This window comes from Arvicanthis niloticus, chromosome 4, assembly GCF_011762505.2.
Source record: "Arvicanthis niloticus isolate mArvNil1 chromosome 4, mArvNil1.pat.X, whole genome shotgun sequence".
Taxonomy (NCBI): domain Eukaryota; kingdom Metazoa; phylum Chordata; class Mammalia; order Rodentia; family Muridae; genus Arvicanthis; species Arvicanthis niloticus.
Genome location: NC_047661.1, coordinates 106,767,087 through 106,789,354, shown reverse-complemented (window position 1 = coordinate 106,789,354; position 22,268 = coordinate 106,767,087). Strand labels below are relative to the sequence as shown.

The window sequence follows — 22,268 nt, the reverse complement described above, 5'->3', positions numbered from 1 at the left end:
GGGGTTTGATAAGCAAACACTTTTATTACTCATTAAATCTAAGTGAAAGAGGTAGAGCTAAGGCAGTACTAACAGATTCCTCTTATTTATCGATAGAATCTGTGGAATGTTTAACTGTATACCAATAGTAATAGGATAACAGAATTCACAAAATTCTAACACTAAATTTCCTTGACAACATAGGTGTTCCACGCCAACAGCACTTTCTGTTGTTGGGCTACCCAGAAATCCTAGACAGTTGTCTTCAGGAATGATGAGACTGAGCTGTGACTCACTGATGATGTTGGGAATTAATGGAAGCCCATATCAGTGCCATGAAGCAAAATGGTAGCTTTTCACAGGTTAAGAGCAAATGGAATCAGAAAATGGACCAATTAATGACTAATGCATTACAGATCCGGGTTCAAGGCCAGATGAGTTCTGCTGTTGGAAATAAGAATCTCAATCAGGTTTCTGCCCCACCAATGATCACTCAGTTCCTATCTAAAAGGCACACAACCTTTGTATTTATAATGAGCCCTTTTAAAGCACTAGAGCTGAGCAGATATCAAACCTCTATGCTATGCTAACCTCCCTGCCAATAACTCTGAGATATGATTTGCCATGTTCCACCTAGGCCAGCCCTCATGGCCAGTTTTCATGATTCCTTACCCTGTGGTGTCTTCTCGCTCCACTCTCTCTTTTTTCCTCCCTTATGGTCCTCCACAGACCCCAAGGCCAGGAACAAAAACTCCACCTACCTCTCTTCTACCCAGCTATAGGCCGTCATCCATCTTTATTTAACCGATAGTTTTAACTTAAGGAGCAAAGTTACACAGCATCCCTTGGTCTGTGTGTGAGGATGCTCTCTCGTTCCCTTGGCAGATCCAGATCCAGAGGGTCAGTATTAACATTACAATGCACAGCAAAAGACAACCTCAGCAAGTTCTTTGCTCTTCCTACAGCTTCTGCTTAAATCCTTATAATAGAGCCTTCCAGCTCCCTATGCAACATAGCTTACAGAGGCTGTCTGACTTCCAGGGATGGCACCGGCCACCTTCGCATCACAACCAACTGAAAGACCACTCACAAGGGACCACTAACACTTCCTTCCAGAGGAAAGGGAGGGCTCACGCAGTGCATGCGGTGGCATGCAAGACACATATGGCTCATGAGATGGTGGTGCTAGGAGCATGACTCCCAGGTTTAATGGTTGCTGGGGGTGTTAATAGGTAGCACTTGTCTTTCATAGTCTATAAAATTGCCTACTCAAGTAACCGCCAACCCATGTTCCTGTAAGTAAGCCTAATTAAACCCAATGGTTCACTAAATTGGACTTGACTCAAATTGGCTTTCGGTCAGCTGCTGGTGCTCCAGCTGGGATGAAGACAGGTGTACTCACATTGCCAAGGAAATAGATAATGCAACTGCTACTCACTGTCACTTAACTGTGACATTCCTTCACTAAGGGATCCCCTTGCAACTTTTAGAAACCAAACTGTCAAACACCACTCAAATGACAACCCCTCTCTTCCTCACATCATGGGTTTCTGCTGTCCTCCTTCTACAAATACTTCTGGAGATGTAGCATCTTGGTAGGCCCTATGTGAGTGCTGGTTACACTGTGCTGAACAAGATTGGTCACTGACATGAGCCTCACAGAGCTTGTCCTGGTGACCAGGAGAGATCGGTGTTATGCAACGAACAAATAAAAGTAACCCAACAATAAATTATTCATCAGCAAAGTAGACAAGGTTCTGTATGTGATGTGGGAAGGCTTTAACAGGAGAATGAAAATGTCTCGCCAAAAAATGGCAAATACACTGGCGTTACAGAAGACAGCCTAGATGGAAGAAGGAGGTCCACAGAGAAGGAGATGCATTGCATTCCAGAGAACCTGAAAACCAGAATGTCTTTATCAGGAGCTGAAAACAGCCATCACTTGACTGGTGGGGATGGCACACAGCCCACAGTGTGCCAAACTCCTGCTTCCTAACCATGGTGAGCCAACACCATCACAGATCAAGCACAGAAGTCTGACATGCCAGTATTGCCAACGCTTCAGTACAGGATACCAGGAATTAACTACATGTCACAGCTACTGACGCAGACACACTGCTACTGAGTACAGTCCATCCCTCATACCAGAAACTGGGGTTACTAAGTTTTATCTCAAGGCAATTGTCACGCTTAAATTTTAAGAAAAATAGCGAGACTATGGCCAGGTTGCATTTTTTGAGGATGTGCATATTAATTAAGGAAACAACAAAATGAAGTTATTTTCTACACGAGCTGTTTAAATTAGGCAATGAAAAAAAAAATTCAAATCCAAGAATGTTCACTGGAATGGAACCCAGGATATTTTTATTTGAGAACTAGTTGCTTTTCAACCCCTTTGGAGGTTTTGTCAGTATTTCACTCTTCGGAGGCAGGCATGTGTTGACTGCTATGGCAGCTTAGGCGACTCTGAAGCTACCTCTTTGTCTATTGAGATGATTTGGGGCATACGTTTTGTGAGAATAAGCACACACATCAAACACATCAAGGTTTTTCTCCATGCTCTCTGGACATAAACTTCCTCCCTCCTCTGTCTACTTTGTCTTTTGGGAATTGGTCTAAAAGCAAAGGCAAAAAAAAAATCTGTTATAAAAGAAATGCCACGCCCGGCAGTGGTGGCCCACGCCTTGAATCCCAGCACTTGAGAGGCAGAGGCAGAGGCAGAGGCAGGCGGATTTCTGAGTTCCAGGACAGCCTGGTCTACAGAGTGAGTTCCAGGACAGCCAAGGCTATACAGAGAAACCCTGTCTCAACGCCCCCCCCCCCCAAAGAAATGCCACTTTACCTATCAAAAGAGCATCCTTGACTCAGCATCATGTGTGTGCCCAGATTCATGTGGCTGTCTGTGTGCACATCTACACACACACATGTGTACATGTATGTTCTGAGGCCAGAGATCAAGGTTCCATGCATTTCTCAATTCTTCTCTGCCTTATTTTTTTTGGAGCAGGAGCTCTCAGTGGAAATCTGGATCCACCGAAGGCCTGGGTCCTCCCCTCTCTTTTTCCCCCAGGACGAGGGATCCAAACTCAGGTCCTCATGACATGTGGTGGGCACTTTGTTGACAGCCATCTTTCCCTTGGTTTACAATTGTGAAGAAGATGTTAGCTTTGCTGGGCTAGGCTTCCCCTGCCCTGGCAGGACCATACCTGAGCTCTGCTTGTCTTCCCCAGTCTACTTTATACATTCTCAACAACTAACAAGCTGCAATAGACTTGGGGTCACCTCCCTTGCAGGCTGTCTCACTCCCCTACTTGATTGTAACCTATTTTGCAATCTCTACATGATAGATGGCTGTGTCCTATCCTAACCCTCCCCTGACAGGGAAATCTTCCATAACTCATCCTTTTTTTTTTTCCCACGAGACGTGGGAAACGGGACACGGCGGGACTCGAACCCGCGCACCAAGAGACGGTGCGCCTTCCATAACTCATCCTTTAGGCTGCTCACTGGCTGTCCCATGACCGCCTGGCATTCCTCACAATGCTCACCTGCTGCCACCATCCAGGGCACATCCTTCCACCACACGCCACTGCACTGACTCCTGTGTGTCCTTCTTCCATAACTGGCTCTCAGCCCTCTGCTCTCTGGGTCACTTGTGATGAGGACAAGAGGACAGGGCTGGCACTTCCTAGTGAGCCTCAGAACTGACTTGTCTTTCACGAAACGGACTCACTAACGGAAACATCGGCACTGCCTCTATCTTCCCCCTTGGAGGCCTTTTCATCTCCTGGCTCCATTTTTCTGACTCCGTGCACACTATTCGAACCCCCACTCCCTGAATGGTCACTCAAATGGCTGCAGCAACACAGGTTGTCTGAGAAAGTGACTTTAATAAACCACAACTGGCACCGAGCCTTTTTCTAATGGTGGCACTAGGATCTCTTGCGAGTGCTGGCTGAATGCTAATACTCTTTGCATCACAGCCCAGGGAGTTGGCAGTCTGTCACCAAAAAAGGAAACCTGATAAGATTACAGAAGACCTATGCTTCTTATCTAATTTCCTCATGGGCAAAATGTCTCCCTCTTCATTCTGGTATAATGAAATTATTGATACTAAACTGAGTAGCTCTCCTGTCTGAATGGGATGTTTCCTGATTGAATTCCCCAAATGCTGTTTCACTCTACTATTTTGAAATACTTTTCCATGTATTTTCTTCACAAGAAAAAGTTACCACATCCCCACAGAGGAATCCTTTCTGCTATAGCAGGGGGGTGGGAAATACAGGGGGTAGTTTGCACCTCCCTTCAATCCAAGGACATGGTCTCTGGACTCTAAAGAATTTCATCCTCCCGAGGAACAATAATTGGTGGTATGCTCACAGTTTAGATTGTGGAAGTGAACGTTGGATCTGCAATTTCCTCCCTGTCTGTTGTATTTAAGACCTCACTTTTCAACCATGTGCGTTTTGCCTGATTTAGCACGCTGTAAAAAGCGAATCCTCCCTGATTCAAAGCAAGCTCGGAGTGTCTGCAGGTTCTGGCATAGAAGCTGTAGGTGAGGGGGCAGGGTCTTATCCTTCCTGTCTCTTCCAGCCTGTGTTTAATAGTGACATTGGACTGGGCTTTGAAACTCAAAAGGAATTGATTGATACACGTGTTTCCTGAGACTCTTAAACACTATTTCTATTTTGTATTCTAGAATTTAAGAATGCATTATTTCTTTTTGTTAACTTAAAAAAAAAAAATTTTTTTTTAAGACAAAGTCCGACGCCATTTGGATTACCAAGCGAAAGTGCTTACTGATAACATTCTTCACTGAGAGGATAACTGTGCAGCCAGCATGCCAGCATCGCTGCTATTCCCACTGAGCTGGAACTGGATGGACGGTGAGTGCAGGATCGGAAGGGGTCTGATGTCTTATTGCAAAGCTGACCTTGCTTTTTATCTGTCAACTATCATCCGCCCAGGTTTCTTCCGGTTTCTGAGGTGTGGTGAACTTCATCCTGGATATCCTGCCCTTTACTAATGTGTAGAGTGATATCACAGGGTCAATGGAAATCTGCCCATATCTTTAAAATAGCGGTCCTCAATCTTCCCAATGCTGAGACCCTTTAATACAGCTCCTCAGGTTGTTGTGACCCCACCCATAAAATTATTCTCATTGCTACTTCAGAAGTGTAATTTTTTTTTCCCCATGAAACTCAGGCAGAGTCACAAGGGGAAAGCAGGATCTGAACGGGAGAGAGAGAGCAAAGGGCACGGGCTTGCCCTCTGCAGGCAGCTACCTTAGCCGCTGCGCCACCGCTGGCTTGCTAGAATTGTAATTTTGTTACTGTTATTAAGTTGTAACAAAAACATCTGTGTTTTCCACTGGACTTAGGCAACCCCCAAAAGTTCAGAACCCATAGGTTGAGACTCATTGCTTTAAAAGAAATTACCAGCAGGCTGGAGAGATGGCACTGGCTGTTCTTCCAGAGGACCAGGGTTCGATTCCCAGTTCCTACATGGCAGCTAATAACTGCCTGAAACTCCAGTCCTAAATGGATCTGAGATGCCTTCTTCTGGCCTCTTCGGACACCAGACACACAGTGATGCAGACATACATTCTGACAAAACAGCCATACACATAAAAATAAGGAAAAAATTTTAAAATAAATAGCCTCAAAAAATAAAGAAATTGGCTGAGCTAGCTTTTCCGATCTAAATAAAATTTACAGATGCAACTGTGTTCTCCATGTGGGCCTGCCAGAACTGTAGCCGCTGACTGCTGAGGCTGTCAAGTCTCTACAGTTAGTCTACCTAAGGAGACTGTGATAATACAGTCAGAGTAATTAATAATTAATGTAACAACCAGAAAGTTCAATTAACTCACTCCCTCTTGATAATCAAATTGGTTCTTCCTCCTCAGGACAGATCATGGCTTTTACCTAATCATGACCTAATTACTGACTCCAGGCTAATTTTATAACATTTAATGCCCCATGACTGGGAGATGGGTTGGCTAGTCAATCACCATTTCCCCCCACACACTGTAGTCTATTGGCTTTTCAGTATAAACTATCTTTTAATTATGAGCATACTTTCTCAAAAAGTTATTAATTATACCAACATAAAATCTCTTTAAATTAATTAATGGTTTTCTGACTATTTCTCAAATGGATTTCCCACCTGTTTCCTTCAGAGTCCACAAAATGACTTATCTCTTTCCAGGCTCCTTACACCCTTAAATCTAATTAGTTAATAGCACTGAAGAGATGGAGTAGTTAAAAGTGACTATGACTCCAGGTTGATTCAATGCCTCTGGCCTGTACGCCCACAACCATACATAGACACACACAGACATACATATTTTTTTTTAAATGGAAAAAACTAACATCTCTTTATCATTGTCTTAAAGTTTCTTTTACTGCAAAGAAACACCATGACCAAAAAGCAAGTTGGGGATGATGAAAGGGTTTATTGAGCTCACACTTCCATATTGTTGTTCAGTACCAAAGGAAGTCAGGATAGGAACTCAAGCAGGGTTGGAACCTGGAAGCAGGAGCTGATGCAGAGGCCATGGAGAAGAGATGCTTTCTGGCCTGCGTCACATGGCTTGCTCAGCCTGTTTTCTTATAGAACCCAGGACCACCAGCCCAGGGATGGTATCATCCACAACGGGTTGGGCCCTCCCGCATTGATTGTGAATTGAGAAAATGTCTTACAGCTGGATCTCCTGGAGGCATTTCCCCAACTAAGGCTCTTCCCTCTGTGATGACTCTAGCTTGTGTTTCAAGTTAACACAAAACCAGCCATTACAACCAGGTAGGAACGTAGGCTGATATTTAATTTCTGATGAGTACACGAAGAACATTAGGATTTGACATGGAATCGTCCCTAAAATATAAAAATAACATGTTCCACGGTGCTGGGAGCTGATGGTGTCTCAGCTGTGTCAGCTCCAATACACAGAGACCTTTATATACAGTAAGTTCCTCCACTTTTTCCTTTTAAATGATTTTATTATTTTGTGTGTATCAGTATTTGTTTTGCCTGCATGTATGTGTGTGTACTATGTGTGTCTGCCTGTTTCTGGTGGACAGATTCCAAAAATGGAGTTGGAACTGGAGTCGCACATGGTTGTGGTGGACATGTAAGTGCTGGGAACTGAACTTGGGTCTTCTCAAAGAGCAGCAAGTGCCCTTGCCCCGCCCCCTTTGTATTGTTGTTTGTCTTCATGGTAAACTCTTCCCTAAAAACTATGTCTGTTTCATGCTTCCGGCTCTCTAGTCCTTTGTGATTCTCTTGTTCTCCAGGGAGAACAGGAAACACCACAGGGTTGGAAACATGCTCATACAACACAGATTGATAAGACCACCCAGGAGCTCCTGGCTCTCACGAGCCTCAGCTTAGGTATAAAAATTCACATTTTTTTGTATGGGAAAAAAAAAAAATCACTAAAAATTTTACAGCAGGCTATATATTTATGAGCAACATTTAAAAATGATAGTAGGAGATAAGGAAGAGACTGTAGCCACTACAGAAACTGGAAGATGTTTGGGAAGTCGCTGAGCTAGTAGTTTCCAAGCGTTATCCAACATTTTGCCAAGGGGAAGTAAGGATTTCAAACATGCTATAGGCTTCCTGACTGCCCAAAGTCTCACGACTAAGTTTACAGCTTCAATCCAGGGGATGGTGATCCATCAGTTGCCTCTCCACCAAGAGATGTGTGAAACAGAAAGTTTACCCTATGTAGAAAACAGGAAACTGAACAGTTAGTAGGCTTCCATAGAAAGACAGGGGTCCTTCACATGTTTTGGTACTAAGAAATGACCTGAGGAGTGTTCGACTGTGGGAAGGAGTTGAATGCCAACCAACATACAACTTCTTAAGCAAATGCCACCAAATACTCCAGGAACAGATCACAAAGGTCCCCAAAGTATGTTTCCTCCTCTAGAGAGCTTTTGAAAAAAAAAAAAATTCTCTTATTTTGTGGGACAGGGAATCTTGTGGTGGGCTTGCTGTCAAATGCACTACATAGCTAAAGATGTCCTTGAACTCCTGATTCTCCTGAGGATGACTTTGAACTTCTGATTCCCCCTCTTTCCACTTCCTGAGTGCTGGGATGACTTAATGATTTAAAAGATTTAATGATGCCTATACAACAAGCACATGCAGTTTATCTAACTCAGGACTTCATGTAATCTGGGCAAGTACTTGACCAACTCCAACCCTAATCTGCCTCTGAAGATTTTTGACACATATTACAGATCCTTCATTTTGTTAGTCCAATTTCAAATACAATATATTTGCATTCACGGACTGGCTTTAAACTTTTAGTTTATATAGAAATACCCACCCTAAAAATGTTTTTTTTTTTCCAAAAACAAAAAAAAAGGATGAAGATGGCAGTTCTATATCAACATTATCTAAGGAAAGAATCTGTGTTGCTTTCTATAAACATCCTGAGAATCCACATTTCATGGGATTCCCTGTGATATTTAGATGCACACTAAAATCTTATCAATGCTGCAATTAAAGACTTTGTTTTCCACCTTAAAAAAGGAACCACACGCACAGTTACAAGAGTGTAAGATGAGTCACTTTCACACTACCATAATATAAGAGGAGTCTTGAAAAAAAATTTAAACTAAGAAGCAAACAAAGCAATTTGATGGCACAATGTTGACTGTCACAGTGAGGTGGTTTGAATGTGCTTGGCCCAGGGAATGGCACTATAGGAGGTGTGGCCTTGCTGGAGTAGATATGGCCTTGTTGGGGGAAGGGTGTCATTGTTGAGGTGGGCTTTGAGACCCTCCTCCTAGCTGCCTGGAAGACAGTCTCCTCCTGTTTCCCTTCAGAACAAGATGTAGAACTCTCAGCTCCTCCTGCACCATGTCTGCCTGGATTCCTGCCTTGACGATAATGGTCACTGAACCTCTGAACTTGTAAGCCAGCCCTAAATAAATGTTGTCCTTATAAGAGTTGCCTTGGTCATGGTGTCTCTTTACAGCAATGGAAACCCTAACTAAGACACACACATTTTCTAGGGCACAATAGATAAGAACAATTCCTGTCATCACTAGTTTCTGCAGGAAACACCCACAGAACCAGACATGCCTGCATTTTATGTAGATACTCTCGAAAGGAATGCAGAGCTACAGGGAGTAGCTATGAATACATCACATAGAAAGGCTCTCTTCTATCGTAAACCAAAATATTTGGCTCGATGCTTAAGAACTATACTGGTATAAAGATCCTGTGTGCCCGCCTCCTTTCCGATTCTTTGATGAGTAAGACCATCTCAGGGGAATGTTCCCTAGCTGAACACTGGCTAGCCATCAGTGTGCTTGGTGACTCAAAGTCCTACCTCAACACTCCTCCTGCTGTTTGCAGAAAGAATGGGTGGAAGACACAATGAACTTGGATGGAAGCAGTTATTCTCTTACTAGAGTATTCTACAAGGATAACCATCACCACTCAAAAGACCATTCATTACCAACAGTTAGTGGGTTTTTTTTTTTCCTTTTTTTTTGGGGGGGGTGGGGTGGGGTGGGGTTGGGGGTTGGCCAACATGACATAAGCTAGAGACACCTGAGAAGAAACTCAATTGAGAAAAATATCTCCACTTCCTTATTTTATCAACTTGATTAATATGGATGGGCTTAATTCAATTCGGGTAGTACCAAGCCTGGGCAGGTGGCCCTGGGCTGTGTAACAAAGCAGGTGAAGCAAGTCAAAAGGAGTAAGCCGGATAAGCAGTGTTCCTCCTTGGTGTCTCTCTGTTCCTGCCTCCAGGTTACCGCCTTGAGTCCCTGCCCTGGCTTCTCTTCAGGATGAACTGTAATCGAATAGCGTAAGCCAATTAAACCTTTCTTCCCTAGTTATTTTTGATCAAGGTGTTTACCACAAAATCAGACTAATAGAATTACCAACTCTTTCAACAGACTCTGCTTGCTTTGAAAAGCTGAACTAATTCCAAATGGAGTAATTGTATCGCTGTGAAAAGGAAGGGTGCCAAAAAACATGCAGTTAAAGATGGAGGAGAGGCCAGCACTTAAGAAGATGTCATTTAAATGACAAAAGACATAGGACTGCTGAAAGCGTTTCTTCCCTTCTGGTCATCCAGAAGCCACTCCCTTTCCTGCCATGATCTAAACTACCTTGCTCAGCATAAGCTCAGAGAAGTGTGTGATAGCCATGACAGGGCCTGAGACCACTGACGCTCAGCAGGCTACAATGTAGCCACAGTGATGGTGGCTGGGGTAAAGACTTCGGTGGTCCAGGGTGGAGGTGAATTGTCTTTCTGATGGTGGTTAGCAGGACAGGCAGACTCAGGGGCAGACATAAATCAAGAGAGGGACAGATGTGTGAAGGGAACCAGGACCCAGGTCTTGGCTAATTGGACTGGTAGAAATCAAGGAGAACCAGCCCAACCAGTGGGGCAATTCTCACCAGTTTCTCGACCACTAATCCAAAAGATGAGACACCCAAATGCACTGGATACCCAAGGAAGGAGGCTGCTGGTACTCAACTTAGGAAATGGCTTTTTAATCAAGACCAGTTGGCCCTTGAGGAGTTGCAGACCAGTCTATCCTCACTGAGTGGCAAACCAGCACAATGACAGAACGCTACACCATTCTTATTAAATATGGGACGTGGCTTTAGGAATGAAACAGCATGGGTTTGAAGTCTTTCTAGACCTCAAATTCTATCACCGACATTTTGTCTAAGGCAGAGATGATACCTCAGACTTGTCAAAGTTGGGATGCGGAGCAATCGAAGGGGGTAGGAGGATGGGGGACTGACAAATAGACTAGCTGCACACTCGCTCTCAGGATATTTTGAAGTGGCACTTGCTTCTCTTCCTGAGACATGGCAGCCTGTGTGAATGGTGCAAGCAAGGCAGAAGTAATTGATAGGCAAATGAATGGATTCTTTGTCAAAGACCTACGGGCTTAGGAAGTTTGTTTAAACTTTCTTAATTTTCTTTAAAGCAAGTACATCATGAGATGAAAAAAGCACTTCTGAGTGTTGAAAACTAGAAATTTAAATAGAAGCTAGTCTTTCTTTCTCAGCATCCTATTTCAAGGCATTTTGAAATAACCCCGACGATGCAAATGATAAAACTCCCTCACGCAGCCTTCTCATCGCCTGGCCTGCCAAACTTGAACAGACGTGCCACGAGAAATGAACTCTTCCCAGTTTGGGATTCTTTGCATCAATGGACCTCGACTTGTTCAAAGTGGTTCTCAATCCAACAAATACACTGGTCACAATGAAATGCAAGCCATTCTTTTGTGTATCAATTTTTGCTGACGAGCTTGCATTTATGTGTCAATATTTCCTGGCACCACAGCTGGCACCTTTAACTCATATGGCTCCATCAGCCCCTTTCTGAAATAATTTATCAACAGTTTATAAACAAACAAACAAACAAACAAACAACCCCAATCTTCTGGCTTACCATTTTTTTTTTTATTCTATGTGACTAGGTTGTCTGTCTGCATGGATGATTGTGTAGCTTGTGTGTGCTTGCCCAGGGAGACCAGATGACAACATCCAATCCCCTAGAACTGGAATTACATACAAACTGGTTGGTGTGGGTACTGGGAATTGAACCCAGGTCCTCTAGAAGAGCAGCCGGTGCTCTTAACCACTGAGCCATCTCTCCAGAAATGAATATTTAACAGAATATTTAAAATTTATGTTTTGACATTGTTTAAATTATTTTGGATCCTCTTTGAGTTAAAAAGATCCTTGCATTGTTTGGTGATTGTGTATGGAATTGTGTGTGTGATTGTGTGTGTATGGGGGGATGTGTGTGCATGCCCCCCCCCCCCCAAGTGTGTATGACAAAGAACAGCCTTAGGTGTCATTCCACTTTAATTTTGGGGGACAGTCTCTCACTGGCTGATTAAGTTCTAGCTAGTCTAAGAGTTCCAGAAACCCTCCAGTCTCTTCATCTCCTCTTCCTCTTCTTTCTCCTCCATGCTGGAATTACAAGCATGTGCCACCATTCCTAGCTTCTCTTATGTGGGATCTATCACAATGTCCTCATGCTGGCCAACCAAGTACTTGACCTACCAAGCTATCTCCCCAGTCCTGAATGTCTGTGTATCTCTTGATGGCATAAGTTCCTGAGGAAGTACTTGGAGCTTAGAAAGTATTCTAGTATCACTGATGCATTAAGAAGTCACCAATAAGATCAGCATTGGGGTACCAATACGGTAGATACACGTGGGTGTGTTGAGCCTGTGTGTAATTATTGCCAAAAAGCTCACAACTAATTAGAACATCAATGGAATGGTTGGTTTTACACACTGACTCATCACGAGTCAGCGCCGCCAGGCCCCGAGGTACTCAGTGTCAGAAGAGAACGGGCTTGTGAGAGCAGGAACGGTTACTACTAAACAAACTAACCTTTTTTTCCTTCTGAGCCAACGCTGCCTTTATATTATGGAACAAGAGATCTTACATTTGCTTGGTTGGTATTTAAATTTCTTGATGTCATTTATTATTATCGTATGTCTATATAATATGTGTCTAAGCGTGTTAAGGGTGTGTGTGGCAGCTAGGAGAAATTTTGGAAGCTGGCTCTTTCCCTGTAGGTTCCAGGGATCAAACTGAAGTCACCACAGAAGCTGGGACAGTTCACAACTGCAAGTCCTTATTACTTCTTTGTTGAGAAAAAGGAGATGATGTATCTATCCATCACAGGGTATAATATTCCCATGAGAAGTGTCCAACTCTAAATGGCTGATGCTACTGACTGACACAAGGCTCTCCTTCTACCCTCCAAGTATCTTCAAAGGCTAGTAGTAGCTAGCTACGTTGGCCCATAAGAAACAATTTCCAGTTGAACGTGGGCACATAGATAGGCCTGTAATCTTAGCATACTGGAGGATGAGTCAGAGAAATCCTGGGTTCAAGGCAGACGGAACTACTGAACAGTTCCCAGAGAGTTCCGATAGAAGGTTGTCTCCTCCTTTCCACCTCCTTGTCACCACTGTATCCATCCTTTTTTTTTCCCCCAGAAAATTCACTGAAAGAATTATCAGTGAGAGAGCTACTGAGAGAAACCCATGTCATAAAGGATTCTATGACTTAGCTTCCTGGCATTATATTTTAGCTGTTATTGTTAACTGTTATGTCTGTAAAACCTGCATTCATCCGCACCTTACCTCTCTGGCACCTTTCTCTCATTTTACAAAGAGTATGGGTTCTCTGAGGCAGTGAAAGAAAGTATTCAAGAAAAACACCAGAAAGTCCTGCTCACCTTCCTGCCAGGCCATGCCACCCGACCCCCGAGTGCCCTGCATTTTGGACACAGGTGACTGAACACAGGAAATCCGCATGCAATTTGTTTAAGTTAGAATTTAGATGTGTTGGTCTAGGCTGCGTCCTGCCTGAGATCCTGCAGGATCCGCAGTCCTGCGGTTGCTGCAAGGTTCTCTGTAAGGAAGGCTGGGACAACTGGATCACCTCAGTGTGACTGTGTGCACGAGCATGTGACCACTCTAGCACACCTTTGTGCATACTGTAGATAGCTAAAAATATTCCAGAGGGCTTTAGATGACACACAGGCCTCTCTGCTCTCTCCTAGAAACATTATTTCAAAAGGACCATTTGACTCTCCCCAAAAACTTTACCTTTGTTTGAAATTTCCAAAATTAACCTTTTTCCTTGCAAAATGAGGATGTGCAAGCCCTGGTCCACCTCATGTTTGAATGCTTGTGTGTTCAGAAATAAGAGTGACACAGCCTCGTGTTCTCTCAACCCAGGCTGCTGGAAGAAAGCAGCAGCAACTGGCAGACAGAAGGAAGCAACTTCAGTCAGAATGCAGGCCAGGGTAACTTTCTGCCATCCTGATAAAGCTTTTCAGGTTCAATAATATGAAGGGTGAGAAAGGAGTTGCATTATAAGACTGAGACAATGTTTCTCTGTGTAGCCCTGGCTTGGCTGTTCTGGAACCAGCTCTGTTAGATCAGGCAAGCCTCAATCTCAGAGTGCTGGGATTCAAGGTATGCATGCACCATCCATCACCTCTCAGTGTGACTTAGTTTCTTGCTGAAAGTATTTACGATAACAGCATTTACTTCTTAGCCTTATCTGAGAGGTTGTTTTGTTTGATTTTTGGTGTTTTGAGATAGAGAGTCTGGCTCCTATCTAGCCCAGGTTAGCCTAGACTGCATAGGGCATATAACAGGCAGGCCTCAACTTGAAGTAACTACCCTGCTTCTTCCTCTCAAATTCTGGGACTCGGGGCATTACACCACCACACCCAGCTCTTCTTAAGAGCTTTCAACTTTTATAAAGAGCTATTTATAAAGTGTGGGGGAAAGCCTCCAGACAGTGGGACAAATTAAGATGTTTTCTGTTGCAGAGGATGAAAACTTCACTCACTGATAAGAATCAAGAGTGGTCAGATGTGCTACACAGTAAAGAAGAAAAGGCTACATCCTTAAATAAGTAAACAAATAAACATTCTCTTAAGATTTATAAACTATAAACTGACACATTTTATCCTCATGTAAATCACATTCTTACAGTAGTTTTCAAATGTCATGTTCCCGTTTGAATCAGAAATACTATTACAATCTTAAAAAAAAAAGTTTAAGTCTTAATTTAATAAGTTATATATTTTTTAAACATAAATACTTAAAAAGTGTTATGATCTTAAATTTTTAAGGAATTTAAGTCTGGTCTCACAGAGTAGAGCAGAGCTTACAGATCTCTGTTTAAAGCAAAGTCCTCCAGAGCCGTCCACAGTCATTCCTGAAATAACTCTCAGAGGGAATAGTGGGCTTTTCTTACTGTGGAACTTCTCCCTGCAAATGTAAGCGGCTTTCAGAGGCTCAGCTGGCCCCGCTGACCTGACAGCATTCTTGACCTTACCCACAAGGGGACAGAAATGGATTTTCCTCCCCACTTTTCTAGCAAAATGCAGACTTTAATAGAAGTCTAATAAAAATAACAATCGCAATCTCAGCCCTTGGCAAGCTGAAGCAGGAGGATGAGGGGTGAAGACAGCCTGGGCTAACAGTGAGGTTAATTCAAAAGAAACAAAACCTCCTTCATTCAGTTCAAACTTTTTAGGGAGTTTGAAAAGCACCAGTCTTGACGCTGATCTCTAGTAATTTCTAAATGCCAACTTGAAGGTGTCATTTAAACTCCTCTCAAAATTAGTTTTTAAATATCTTCCATCAAATGCCAATGCTTTGAATTATCAACAGCCAACTCCTTGTCTCACAAGGGTCCCACTGAGAAAGAAGAAAGCTTGGTATCGTAAGAAAAGGTGGTACAGGTGTTGTGGACTGGACGTACCATGACCAGCCCACTCCTGATCCTGTCTCCTGGCTATCCACTGGACTCTCCCTTTGACTATAACCCCCAATATATACTTCCTCTTTATGTTGCTTCTTTATCAGTGTTTGATCATAGCAAATGAGAAATGTAACTAACACACCAGGACACAAAGCTGGTCTGGTTCATCCATCTCTGCCACAGACTCTTATATATAATATAATATAATATCTCTTTCAAAACATAATATAATATCTCTTCCAAAACATAAACAGAAGGACGGGGGACAAACCCCAAAGCTGTAAGTAAGGAGTGACCACCCTGAGCAAACAAGAACCAGGCAGTCATAATGTCCCTGCCAGGGTTGGGAAAGATCTCAAGCATTCATGAAGTTAAAATATCTTCTGGAGTAGGAGGTTTTGAAACGAAGGATTAGATAACAAACGATCTACAATTAGAAATCGATTCTCCTCAAAGGGCTGCGGTCTGGTCAGAACCCCTAAGGGCTTTCCCGAGGATATTTCCATGCTTGGCTGCCAATGGGCCTTCATCTACCAGCTATTCAGGGCTCAGTGGCAAGAGAACGCGTGCTTCTTTTTTAGGACTGAGTGGTTAACATTTAGGGGGGGAATTTTTTTTTTTTTTTTTTAAAGCAAATCATTTGGGATTTCCTTGGTTAACAAAATAATGTTATTCCATGTCTGCCACACAACAAAATATCATGTGTTATTGTTTTTGGTTTTTGTTGTTGTTTTAAATAATAGAACTAGATACACAGATTAAGAATTCTCAGAATGGATGTGAGCTAGAGAGAGGGCCAGGACAGGTGTGACCTCAAGAGTCCCTGCCATGAAAGTCCTGATCATGTATGTACACAGTGCCTGCCTGCCTCTCTGCTCTCTCACATGGGGAGGGGGCTGGCACTATGTTACATGCAGGTAGGAGGGGCTCCCAGTCTTTCTGCCTGCCTTCTTTCATAACTGTAATCTGGATGCCTGTCTTTCCAAGCCCTAGCCTCCTACCACAGCAGGATAGAGCAGGATCCACTTAGGACTCAGACCCGAGTATCTTAGCTAACTCCACAAAGGCCTCTGGAGCACTACAAACTGATCAGAGTCAGCCAAGGCTACAGTAGTCTTCCATCTGTCACACGGGGGTGGCTTGAGGAGAACACCCTCTGAAGGGAATGATCTCACCTACTACAGCTCTTCATCCCTGTAGGGGTGAAGATCCCAAGTCCCTGGGCCTATGGCAAGGGCATTCAAGGTCAAGCCACTTCTCATGTTGCTTGGATTCCCCTTCACGCATACACTCATGGTTCTGGGAGGGCTCTCTTCCTGTAAATTATCACTTCCCTCTCAGTATCAGCTGCATCAGCGATGAAGACAAGGCATACACTGTCACCTGCAACAACCAGGTGACAGGCAAACCCAGGAGTCTCCATGTTGATACAGAAAACAATTTCAGGACGAGCCAATGTGAAGCAGAGGTGAAATTTATTAAATGAGATTTTAATAAAGATGTAAAGCCCAAGAGTGAAGCGAGAGAGAAACACTCAGGAAGAAAGACACACCTCAGGACATAGGAATGGGCTTCTCATAGAAGGAGTCACCCACGGATTTTTTTTTTAAAGTAAACAACACTATTCTGCAACAACAATGAACCATCTGCTGTAGCGCATGGCTAAATTTGTTTGTGGCTAATAAAAGTCATAGAAAAACTAACAGAAGATGTCTTTTTCTCAGTCACTTACTGACTGGTAACAGCGGAGTGAACCTAGCCAATTCCCCTGTAAACCTATCTCTGGATGTGGAAGTGTAAGAGAAGGTTGGAGGTTGATCTTGAACACACTCCACCTTGGTTTTTTGAGACAGGATCAACCACCTAACTTGGAACTCCAGACTTACCCAGCGGCTAGTCTGGCTGGCCAGTGAGCCTGCTGGTACAGGCACAAGCTCAGATCTAAACTCAGGTACTCACAATTGCGTGTGAGGCACTTTGCTGACTCACCCATCTCCCTAGGCCCTAAGGCACTTTTGACACATCTGCTGAAACAGATAGGAAAAGGTCAGCTAAAACTTTGAGGTCTTTAAGCAAGGCCAGGACCTAGCAAAGGTCAGAGAAGAAGAAGGCCTCAAGACTCTACCCACTATTAACCACCGTCGGAACTTATTTTCTTCATAGCTTACTGCTCAAAATAGGAGAGGCCACAGGAGCTTAAGAAGTTAAAATTCAATACACAGAATGTGAGGCAGAACTACTTAGCAGCACTATTCTATTTTGAGCAGCACGGGCTAAGTAATATCACACACACAAGAATTGGAAAAAAGTGAAAGAAATTACCGATACCCTGCAATATTTAAGATATTTCTTTAAGGCAGTGGTTCACAATTTTCCAAATGCTGCAACACTATAATACAGTTCCTTCGTGTTGTGATGACCCTCAATCACAAAATTATTTTGTTGCTACTTCAGAACTGTAATTTTGCTACTGTTACAAATTGTAAGGTAAATAAATATCTGATATGCAGGATATCTGATATGTGACACCCCGACTCCGAAAAGGGGTCACAACCCACAGGTCAAGAACCACAGCTTGAAGGACAAACCAAACCAACAATAACAGGAGCCATTGTACATCCATTTTGAACACCAACTACTTCAAAAAAATCAGTGTTCTTGGGGCAGACAACAAATTTTTACATTACATTACACATGCTGAAAGAGATGAAATACTTTGTTTCATTATACTAAGTAAATCATTACAAGCATGGGAAATAGGAAACAAATATTTCTTAAATTGACAGTTTACTGGAGAAATGATTTTTCTAGGAACAGGAAGGACCGAGAAGATACACTTATATGGTAAGTAGGAGTGTAGTTTCTTTATACAAAACAAAAAGATAAAACAAAGTTCCTGATGGTTTGAATGAAAATGGCCCACCAGGACTCATGTTTGACATGGTTACCAGTTGGTGGAACTGTTTGGGAAGCATTAGGAGGTGTGGCCTTGTTGGAAGAGGTGCGCCACTGAGTAGAGGTTTAAAAAGTCATGCCCAGTTAGCTTTTTCTCTGCCCCATGCTGTGGACCAAGATGTAAGTTCTCACAGAATGATCCAGTACTATGCCCTGCCTGCTGCTTGCCAAGATGAACACAAACTCTGTCTGCAACAGGGAGCCCCAAATTAAATGTTTTCTGTAAGTTACCTTCCTCATGGTGTTTTGTAGGTTGGGTGAAAAACAAACAAACAAACAAAGCATAGGATCCAATCAGTTAACTAAGTCTGAAATGTATTAAAAAACTTTTAAATTTCTTGGACTCAGATTCAATTAAGAGCACTTAGCATATATGTTATTTATAAAAATCAATCATATTATATATACATCCATATTCTACTTTCTATCATTGGCTAGTTCTTCTTCTCATCCGTACATTCTGCCTATCAGCACACTGGCTACAGTGGGTCACTATATTCAATCTGTAACCTAACAGGCTCTATTTTGAATTATCACACACAACCAAGTAAGTAAGTAAGCATGACCTGAAACTATTTTTGCCAGCACCAAGCTACACTTTTCTTCACTCTGTTTTATTACGACAGAAACACATTTTCTGGCAAAGAAAAACTCCATCCTTTAGCAAGGTCGAGAACCAGAGGGAAAGTCACAACCATCCTAAAAAAAGCAACAAGGAAGTTGGGAAATCTGACTCATGACTCACCACAATTCTAGCCTGTTTTAATCCTAAACATACTTGGCACAGATTTTTTTTTTTTTAAATCCACTTTGCTCACTTTGGGAAATACTTGGGGATCTAGAATAACTCCTTCTCCTTTAGGTGTAAAATTTAAAAGTCATGATGCCTATGAGAAGCATAGAAGCATAGTAAGAATACTGGCCTGCTGAACAGCTGCTACTAATATTCAATCTGTAACCTAACAGGCTCTATTTTGAATTATCACACACAACCAAGTAAGTAAGTAAGCATGACCTGAAACTATTTTTTAAGATATTTATTATTATTATTTAAGAGAGTTATTATTATTATTTAAGATATTTATTATTATTATTATTTTAAGAGAGTTAATTATTATTTTTTAAGATATTTATTATTATTATTTAAGAGAGTTTTCCATGTGGCTGGGGAGATGGTTTTAGTTGGTGACCTGCTTGCCACACAAGTATGAGAAGCTGAGCTCAAATCCCCACCATCTGTGTAAAGGCCAGGCCGTGTAAGTGCAACACTGGCCAGCCTCGCTAAATCAATGAGCTCCCAGCTCAGTGAGAAACCCTGTATCAAAGAAGAAACTGCAGTCTGTTCAATTAAGATCCCCAGTGTCAACTTCTGGCCTCCATACTGGTACACACACCTAGACCTGCTCCCCCAGTCCCCACTCCCACAGGACGTTTCCATTCTGTCGTCAGCAAACTTCCATGGAGGACTCGCCACATGCTCATTACTAGGGCATAGCCAGGTAATTAAGAGACAGCCTTTCTTCATGGAATTGACAATATAAGGAGCTGATCAGCCAGTGACGCAGGAGGGGAGAGGAAAAATAATGACGTGAGCTGCTTCTCTGCTTCATCATACTCGGAGAAATTGGCTTTCAAGTTTTAATTAGCAAGTTTAAACTTTTTACTACAAAAAAAAAAAAAAATCCACGCAGATATTTTTAACTCAAAAGTAATAATGTAATATCTTGCCTCACTTTCCTCCTTTCCTCTCTCGATTCTGTACCTTCAATTTGCACGTTACTTGTGTGTATTAATAGATACATGTTCAGATGAAAAAAAAAAAAAACGATGACAAATCACTGTGAATCTTGGCGTCTGCTACACACCCTGACATATTTCTGAAATCTTTCTTACCAACACTTGAGGCTGGTATTTTTAACAAGTAGAAAACCCAAAAAGCCCTTGAAAAGTGAAGGAGTTCACACTTCTACCAACAGCATTTTCCTGAAACACTGAGATTGCTCAAAAATTTTAGTATCTAAAAACCTAAAATAACTGTAATTTTATTTCTTCAGTTATGAGCGTAGTCAAGCAGTTTTTTTTTCTATAGATCTGTTACCAAAAAATGACTAAATAACATTCTCTTTCATGTGATCTTCCTAGTCAGCCCTTCGTTACCTTTCTCTTTTGAATCTGCAAAACCTCCTAACATTAGAGGTACCTTATAAGAAAAACAAAACAAAACAAAACCAAAAAAAAAAAAAAAAAAAAAAAAAAAACCCTGAAGTTTGTTGTCATTAAAAAATATTTGAGGATGAATTGGTGATTACACACGTGTGTGCGCATACACACACCCAAGACACAGATGCTTGCAAACACAGGAAATGCCTAGCCTTTGCTACGTTAACTGAGTTCTGAGGATCTTTCCTCAACAGTACCTTGCATTCGTCCTCACTTTTTACAGCTAAAGCATATTCCATCGCTTGGTGTGTCGTACTTTCTTGGGACTTACTCTGTAACACTATGGTGCAATAAAGTCCCTCACGCCTCCATCCGGCTAGACATATGGGTAAGGCTGGGCATAGTAGGCAGATAATAGTAGAAGTTCCCCAAAGAAGACTACAGTCAAGTTCCCCAAAGAAGACTACAGTCATTAGCCTGAACGTGACTGTCTGATGCTCCACACTCTCAACACGCTGATACAGATGAAGCCTACAACCTACTTTTCCAAGTGCTGAGTGACCTGGCCTGCACACCCTACACAGCCCCTTCTCCGGCTTGACCCTCAATCAACATGTGTCTTGACCTGAATATTGAAAATCCCGAGGAACCATGTCTCCCTCCCAACGTCCTCCCATCTCATATATCTCTCCCCACTAACAGACACCAACAGCCATAGCACATGCATACACTACAAATCAGGACATCATGTTTCTTACTATTGGTCTATCTCTTGCTACTGAAAGCTTCATGAAACCAAAGATCGGTCACTTGCACAGCTCTGCCATCTTATAATCTCCACTAACATCAACCTTGCAGCATTAACACTCCTAAAGTTAACCTAGGAAGCTATCCTCCAGCCTATAACAATACCAAAAAACAATGGCCTTTTCAGGTATGTTGTTACAATGGGTACCACTTTTTTTGTTTGGTTGGTTTTTTGTTTTCGAGACAGGGTTTCTCTGTATATCCCTGGCTGTCCTGGAACTCACTGTGTAGACCAGGCTGGCCTCGAACTCAGAAATCCACCTGCCTCTGCCTCCCAAGTGCTGGGATTAAAGGTGTGCGCCACCACCGCCCGGCGACCACTTTTTGACTCACAGAGTTTTTCTGTGGAAAAGTTTTCTTAGGAAAGAAAATGGTAAACTGCTGTTGAAGGAGTGACCCCTTCGGTGGTGGATGAAGGCTTCTCACAGGTGAGCAGAGAAAGGAAACCGAGACCCTCACAGATGCAACCGAGGTTTGAACGGTTGCTTTTCTATTTGGTGAGTTTAGTAGTCACTGATTCCTCTGAGAGAGCTAGTCAATGGAATAAACAGAATTCATTATTCACACAATGGACACTGTTATTGAAAGAAAGCCATCCCTTCCTGTAGGAGAGGTAGGAATACACTATAATGCACACTCAAGATAGAGGGCAGTTTGACGATACTGGGTTAACATTCCCAGTGCAACCCAACATTTGTGTACCTACAAATATATATACACATACATATATATGGTAATATGTGTTATGGGAGATATTTTAAAATCTGGCTTGTTCTTAACAGCTGCCATTTTCCCAACTAGAAAAGGCCTGTGGCCATGAGTGGCAGCGGCGTAATCTCACCACCACTCGGCTCAGGCCAATGGTTCAGGAGGCCAAAACACTGGCCCTGCCACCCACGAGATGCCAGCATGGGAGATGGCTCTGCCAATCTTCCACACTGTCTGTCTCCACAAGGCTGGGCTTAGCCCAGACCATTCCACCATCCACGTGGGCCCAGTAGAAATGAGACTGTTTAAAGATTATCCAATAGCACCTTAGCGCAAGAAGGCTGTGATGTACC

The 22,268-nt window shown here is 42.6% G+C and overlaps 1 protein-coding gene and 1 long non-coding RNA gene across 2 annotated transcripts in view; one reads left to right on the top strand and one right to left on the bottom strand.

The window, feature by feature from the left end:
- Elovl6 (ELOVL fatty acid elongase 6) overlaps positions 1-22,268 on the bottom strand; it is a 111,676-nt gene that overhangs the window by 58,566 nt on the left and 30,842 nt on the right. The gene's annotated exons all lie outside the window — the stretch shown is intronic.
- LOC143441917 (uncharacterized) lies at positions 4,363-8,979 on the top strand. Its single transcript, XR_013109669.1, has 3 exons — positions 4,363-4,534; positions 4,737-4,865; positions 8,820-8,979. It is a non-coding gene; the product is annotated as an uncharacterized LOC143441917 (long non-coding RNA).